This window comes from Camelus bactrianus, chromosome 3 (assembly GCF_048773025.1).
Source record: "Camelus bactrianus isolate YW-2024 breed Bactrian camel chromosome 3, ASM4877302v1, whole genome shotgun sequence".
Lineage (NCBI taxonomy): Eukaryota > Metazoa > Chordata > Mammalia > Artiodactyla > Camelidae > Camelus > Camelus bactrianus.
Genome location: NC_133541.1, coordinates 142,743,964 through 142,751,335, shown reverse-complemented (window position 1 = coordinate 142,751,335; position 7,372 = coordinate 142,743,964). Strand labels below are relative to the sequence as shown.

The 7,372-nt window shown below is 40.6% G+C and overlaps 1 long non-coding RNA gene across 1 annotated transcript; it reads right to left on the bottom strand.

The window, feature by feature from the left end:
* Nucleotides 1-983: 983 nt before the first annotated feature.
* Nucleotides 984-6,730, bottom strand: LOC141575464 (uncharacterized). Its single transcript, XR_012503061.1, has 3 exons — nucleotides 6,094-6,730; nucleotides 2,810-2,882; nucleotides 984-1,217 (listed from the first exon to the last, which is right to left on the bottom strand). It is a non-coding gene; the product is annotated as an uncharacterized LOC141575464 (long non-coding RNA).
* Nucleotides 6,731-7,372: the final 642 nt, after the last annotated feature.

The window sequence follows — 7,372 nt, the reverse complement described above, 5'->3', positions numbered from 1 at the left end:
TCTCTTTGAAGCAAACAGAGAGATGCATGACCGAATGTGTTTGCAAATCAAAGAAAAAGCAAACAAACAAATAATCAAACAAACAAAAAAACACCAAAAGAGTACGGTTGGCTGATATATATCCACAGGTTCGTGATAATTCAAAAGAAAATATGCAAAGTGATGTCAAGGTTCATTCAGCACGCATTGACCAAACATCACTTCTTGCATGTACTCAACACACTTGTATTCAGAAAACAGATGCATGGATTAATATTCATAAATATTGATTCATAAGAGCACATCGTGACCTAACCCAAATGCATATTTTGAATAAAATTGATTCATAGTCCATGATACAGCCGTACAAGTCTTCCAAAAGGATGAATGAATGACATATTCAACCCTAAGAAGAGAATAAATGGCATACACTTAGAACAAAGAAAAGTAGCTCTACAAAACTGTAGTAACAGTAAGAGAGACAGACAGTAAAGTGCAGTTTGGGATTGGTTTCATTTCTAGGAATTTCAGCCCCCATGAAACAAATGGATCCATGTTCTGAGATTGTGGGTCTTTCAGCAGAAAATCAACAGAGAGATATGTATTATGGGTGAATGGATATTACACAAACATATGTTTCCTATACTGGGCCTTTTTGTACTGTTAACTGTTAGAAAGTTTATAGACGGGTGAAACTATAAACATATCACGGACAAACTTCCCTTCGTTTGTATTGTGTTTAGAGTTCTGAACTAAAGGAAAGAGGGTAGGAAATAAAGGACAATGGGACATTAATGGACAGAATCACATTTACTTTAGGAACCTCTCGTCTGATGCAGCCCCTCCCCCAACACTGATAAGATGCAGCAACCATTGTGGATGGCAGTTACCGGTTTGAATCCAGGTGGAATTGTTGTGTGTTCCACGAGGCTTGTTGAGGCTGGTGTATCCAAGTTATCTGGGCAGAGCTCTGTGGGTGAATCAGTGTCATGGAGGGGCTGCTGCCCTCTGTGGAGCTTGGCTTAGGTGTATTCTTCAGGAATATGTGTTATTTTGAGATACTGATGCTGCCCAATGGCCTGAGATCACGGGTCATTTTCTAGAAACTAAAAGGCAGACAGTGGAAGATCTGCTTGTCATCAGCTTACTGGTGAGGCTCTGATGTACTTTCAGACTTACCCAGTCCTGTAGAAGTCGACTTTATGGGAGACACGAAGAGAAGCTGGCAGAAAGGCTGGCTGCATGGATTGAGGAGAGATGCGAACACATTGATGAGAGTTGTTCTGCTACAATTGAGTATACTCTCATGGAGACTACTTTAGAGAATACCAGGCTCGAAAGTCATTCATGAGACATATTGAGACTCGCTGATACTAACATAAAACTGTGGAGAGTCAACGTGCATTTGAGGAATGTACTAAATTCTCTGCTCTAAGAATTGGCCCAAGACTCCTGACGTCTAAAAGAGAAGAGATGGCAAAGATGATAAAACCACTCATGTTCCTGGAAGAGGTCGTGAGAATCCACACATCCCAAGGGGCATTTACAAATCTCACAGTCCACAGAGCATGAAGCCCTGATAAACCTTTTCCCAAGTTTGGGCTTAGCTATCAAGCAATTGCTCTTCCCTCCCCTCCACTCAGGCATCCATTTCAAAGGATCAGACCCTGAGCTGCAATGCAGCCAGAAGGAGAATAGCAAGCCCCTCCTAGAACCAGAGTTCCTCCAACTTCACACTCTGTGCACAACACTGAACTCCTCAAAGGTCAAATACTCTCGAATAAAATAGATAGGGTTTCAATATATAGCTCACACAAAGAAATGATTATCTACCCCTTGATTTAGCAAGTGCTGGGGTTACATCTTATTTGGGTGAAGATAGTTTGGCAAGCGAGGGGATTATTTGACTGAACTTGAATAAGTATTTTTCCTCAGCTTTTCAAGACAGTATAGGTAACTATTATAAGTCAGTTAGTGAACTGAAGTGTAAAAGTCGCCATATACATATAAGGACACAAGTTATGTGGACCGTCTTTTCCCTTCGTTCAAGTCCCGGGTGCAGTATATCACGGGGTGCCCACTTAGTTGGCTTAAATTGTTTTACCCAACATGATCAGATGATTTACCTTTCTCATTGTTGATAAAAGAGAACCTGTTTCTCAATAGTCTAGCAAAGCTGCAGCAGTTTTCTCATAGCTATAATGCCTCTAGGTGTTTTGGAACCAAGCCTATATTTAAATAAGTGGTTTGGGTTGCTTGTGTCTTCCTAGAGAGAATTGTTACCCATTGAAATGACAACATTGGCCAGTATGAGTCACTGGGAGAAAGGGCATCACATGCAAAATGGAAACACTGGGTTGGGGTTATTTCATGTTTCCAATATTTATTTCATGGTTACTGTTTGTATTGCAGACATCAACAGTAAACAGTTGACATGACACCTTCATCATTTTGGACTGCTATTTTACATTCTATCTGTCTATGTTTCCCTTAGAGCTGACAAAATGTTACCTGAATTTGACAAGTCTGGCTTGTAGGTAGATTTAGTATGTTTCAAAAACTAACTTCATTTTCATATAAATCCCCAATTTGTACATCAGTTCTATTAACATTTTGAAAGACTGCAACTGAGGTATCAACACAATGTCAAAACTGGATTCTTTGGAGAATCCCTCCCACCATGGCTTTATAGAAAAAGAGATAAACAAGAATCACATTTCTGTGTGTTATATATGGAAAGTGTTGATTTATTCATAGCCAATTGGCAGAGTACCTGTGCAAATAATGCCCACTCGCTCCCATGTACACAGCAAGATAAACATCCACTCACCCAGCCCATGGTCCAGGACACTTGACAAAGAGTGGTCTCTTACTTCCAAAGACAGAATGATGCCTCAGAAAACCTGGAAAGAGAAAAAGGCCTTGTAGAGAATGGAAATCAGTGGAGGACCTGACCTCTGCTGATGGAGCAGCAAAGGTGAAACCCTGTTTTATTTGGACTCACACTCTCAAGCGGACAGGACACATGGGATTGAAAGCGATGCGCTGAGTGTTAGTAGAGTGCACAGCAGATGCTTGGCTGACAGAACTCAAAGAAATCAGCACAAAATATCCCCACAATTGATTCTGAGACCAACATCAGTGCTGCCAAATTTGGGCTCATTTTGGCTATGAACAATGAGGGATAGGGCTATGGGTGATGGCACACGCTGAGTATCAGGGAACTGGAGTGTGTTGTGGATTGTGGTTGGCCTTATCCAGAGAGGAAACAGACCTGGGAACTCAATGAAAAAGCAACAAACCAGGCGCATGAGGTTGAGTTTCTCGAAAGGTCCCATGGCCACATGCACTGCATCTGCAGGCCCAGGGTCCAATTTGGAAATTTTGCCAATAGAGCATGTGTGGGGTCTAATTAGAGATATTAAGCATCAGGTCTGAGGAATCCAGGGGGCCTTGGTGTATAAATCGTTTTCCAAAGACTCAGGATCTGCTATATTGATAGACTGGACTGGGATTACGGTTTGTTATGAAGCAAAGGATGCGGGACAGCACTGTGGTTGCCTTCATGGTCCAAAGCCACAAGGATGAGAGAACAAAGAACAGTGGTCCAGGTTCACAACGTGAGAAGATGAAGCATTTACTTCACCATTATCTACCAAATGTTAATGCTACATTTTCAATGTTACTGACAGTGTACTTCAGGGAGGATACCTAGCTGGGGCACTGTGATAATGACTGCAGGTCCTGATGCATGACATCTTTAGATATGTTTCCACAGGTTTTTCTGTAGACAGAGATGCTCTGGAACGAACTCATAACATTGGTACATTCCCATAGAAATAGAAAGGACAAGCTCACAGTCATGATACTGTTTTTGAAACTCTCCAAAATGACATTCAACAGCTTGCAGAGCTGAAAAGCTTTACATGCTTCATTTCCACAAGAGAAACAGTCCTGTGCACTTTCAGTACAGTGACATCAGCGTAGTAAATTGAGGTTATACAAAACGAAGAGTATGCTGTGTTCATCACAGCAAAGGCATCACCAGCATTTAGATATATACAAGACAACACATATAGGAAAATGACATGGCATCAATGTGTAGGAAAAATTGTCCTCACACAAATATCATGGAACTTTGTATACACAAGAGACTTAAACTTTCACTTAAAAAGCCCTACAAGTCTACATTAGATACTTGAAATTAACTGACCAGTAGAGATAAAGAAGTATAGTAAAAGAAACAGGAAGTAACATTTGTAGTTCCAAAGAGGTTGAAGGTTCAAAAAAAAGCTTTCAAACAACTAGACTGTGAAACACTATCAGACATTTATTTAAAATGGAGGTGATAGAAACACTGAAGAACAACAGTGTCTCAGAATCACAAAAGTCAGAATTCCAGAAAAGGGGAAGAGACCCTCTAAAGACGAGCAAAATAAAATCAGCAAGCTCAATGGATGAGATAATAGCAGGGCTAAAATCAGTCCTAAGCAGACTAGATAATGCAGAGGGACTCGTGAATGACTGTGAACACAGGGGAACTGAAATCCCTCGATCAGAAAATGACATAGAAAAGCAAAGGAAAACCAACGCAAACATTGCTGTTGAATCCTGGGTTAAGACAAAGCATGAAAGACTAGGATTCATAAGAGTCCCAGAGTTAAAAGCAAGAAAAGATTATTCAGTCTGAAAAGATATTTGGAAAAAAATCAGACAGAAAATTGCTGAAAACGAAGAAGCAATCATCTATACAAAAAAAGTAAGCAAACAGCATCCAAATTATGTGGAATCCCAATAGACCTATAAGCAGCTGTATTATCATTCAAATCAACAAAGTTCATGATCTACACAGTGATTACCAATGCACCTAGAAGGAAGCAACTAAGTCACAACAGAACCTCCAGAGGGGTTTCAGCTTATATCTCGGCAGAAATATTGCAGGATAAGAAGGAGTGCCAGGACTTAGATGAAATCGTGAATGAGAAACAGCTGCAATCTAGGGTAGCTTATGCAACAAGACCGCCATTTCTAATAACGGCAGAGCTAGAGAATTTCAGATACCTGGAAACTTTAAAGAATTCAGCAGTTTGAAACTTTTCCTAAAAGAAAGATTCAGAATACTACCCTGAATAGAAAAGAAGCTAGTTGAAATGGAAATAAGAAAACCATCACTGGAAATGCAAGAAGAGCCATGAGTTGCAGACAATAAACAAGAAGAAGGCAAGGAGGACATCAAAACCCTAAAGATGGGAGAGGGAAGCAGGAAAACATAGGGGATTTTCAGCCCTATAATAAGTGAATCATCTTATATGACTCTCTGTTTAAAGCAAACAGAGAGATGCAAGGACGAATGTGTTTGCAAATCTAAGAACAAGCAATCAAACAAACAAACAAACAAACAAACAAACAAACAAACAAACACCAAAAGAGTATTGTTGGCTGATAATATCCACAGGAACCGTGATAATTCAAAAGAAAATATGCAAAGTGATGTCAAGGATCATTCAGCATGCATCGACCCAGTATCAGTGCTTGCATGTACTCAACATACCTGTATTCAGAAAACAGATGCGTGCATTAATATTCATAAATATTGATTCATAAGAGCACATCGTGACCTAACCCAAATGCCTATTTTGAATATAATGGATTCATACTCCGTGATATATTCTTAAAGTCTTCCAACATGAAGAATGAATGGCATATTCCACACTACGACGAGATTAAATGGCATACATCTATAACAAAGAAAAGCAGCTCTACAAAACTGTTCTAAGAGTAAGAGAGACAGACAGTAAAGTGTATTTTGGGAATGGTTTCATTTCTTGGATTTTCAGCCCCCACGAAACAAATGGATCCATGTTCTGTGACTGTGGGTCTTTCAGCAGAAAATCAACAGACGGATATATATTATGGGTGAATGGATATTACACAAACATATGTTTCCTTTAGTGGGTCTTTTTGTAATGTTAACTGTTAGAAAGTTTTAAGATGAATGCAACCATAAACTTATCACACTTCCCTCCAGTTGTTCTGTGTTTAGAGAACTTAACTAAAGGAAAGAGGGTAGGAAATTAAGGACAATGGGATGCTAATGGAGAGAATCACTTTTACCTTAAGTACCTGTCGTCTGATGCAGCCCCTTCACCAACACTGTAAAAATGCAGCAACAATTGAGGATGGCAGTTACTGGTTAGATTCCAGGTGGAATGTTGGTTTGTTCCACGAGGCTTGTTATGAGCTGGTGGTTCCAAGGTAACTTGGCAGAGCTCGGTGGGTGGATCAGTGTCATGGTGGGGTTGCCACACTCTGTGGAGCTTGGCTTAAGTCTATTGTTTAGGAAGCTCTGTAAGTTCGAGATACTGTTGCTGCCCAGTGGCCTGAGATCATGGGTCAGTTTCTAGAAATTGAAAAGTCAGACAGTGGAAGATCTGCCTGTCATCAGCTTACTGGTGAGGCTCCGAGGTACTTTTAGACATGCCCAGTCCTGTAGAAGTCGACTTTATGGGAGACACGAAGAGAACCTGGCAGAAAATTTGGCTGCATGGATTGAGGAGAGATGTGAACAAATTGATGATGGTTGTTCTCCTACAATGGAGAATACTGGCATGGAGACTTCTGCAGAGGATCCCAGGCAAGAAAGACAATCACGAGATTTATTGAGCCTCGCTGATAATGGCAGAAACCTGTGGAAAACCTACGTGCACTTGAGGAAGGTACTCAATTCTCTGCTCCAAGAACAGGTCCAAGATTCCTGACGTCTAAAAGAGAAGAGAAGGCAGAGATGGTAAAATCGCTCATGTTGGTGGAATAAGTCGTGAGAATCCACATGTCCCAAGGGGAATTTACAAACCATTCAGACCACAATGCTCCAAGCCCAGGTAAGCCTTTTCCTAGGGTTGGGCCTAGCTATGAATCACTTTCTCTTCCCTCCCCTCCACTCAGGCATCCATTTCAAAGGATCACCACATGAGCTGCAATGAAGCCAGTAGGAGAAGAGCAAGCCCCTCCTAGAATCAGAGATCCTCCACTTTCACACTCTGTGCACAACAGTGAACTCCTCAAAGGTCAAATACTCTCGAATAAAATAGGTAGGAATTGAATAATTAGCTCACAGAAAGGAATGATGACATTCCCCTACATTCAGCAAATGCTTGTGTTATGTCTTCTTTGGGGTGAAGGAGTGTGGTAAGTGAGGGGAATATTTGACTGAACTTGAAATGTATTAGGCCTCAGATTTTCAAGACCGTATAGGTAAATATTATAAGTCATTTAGTGAACTGAACTGTAAAATTCGCCATAGACATTAAAGGACACACGTTATGTGAACGGTCTTTTCCCATCAGTCAATCACTATATCATGGGGGTGCAGACTTGGTTTTGATAATTGCTT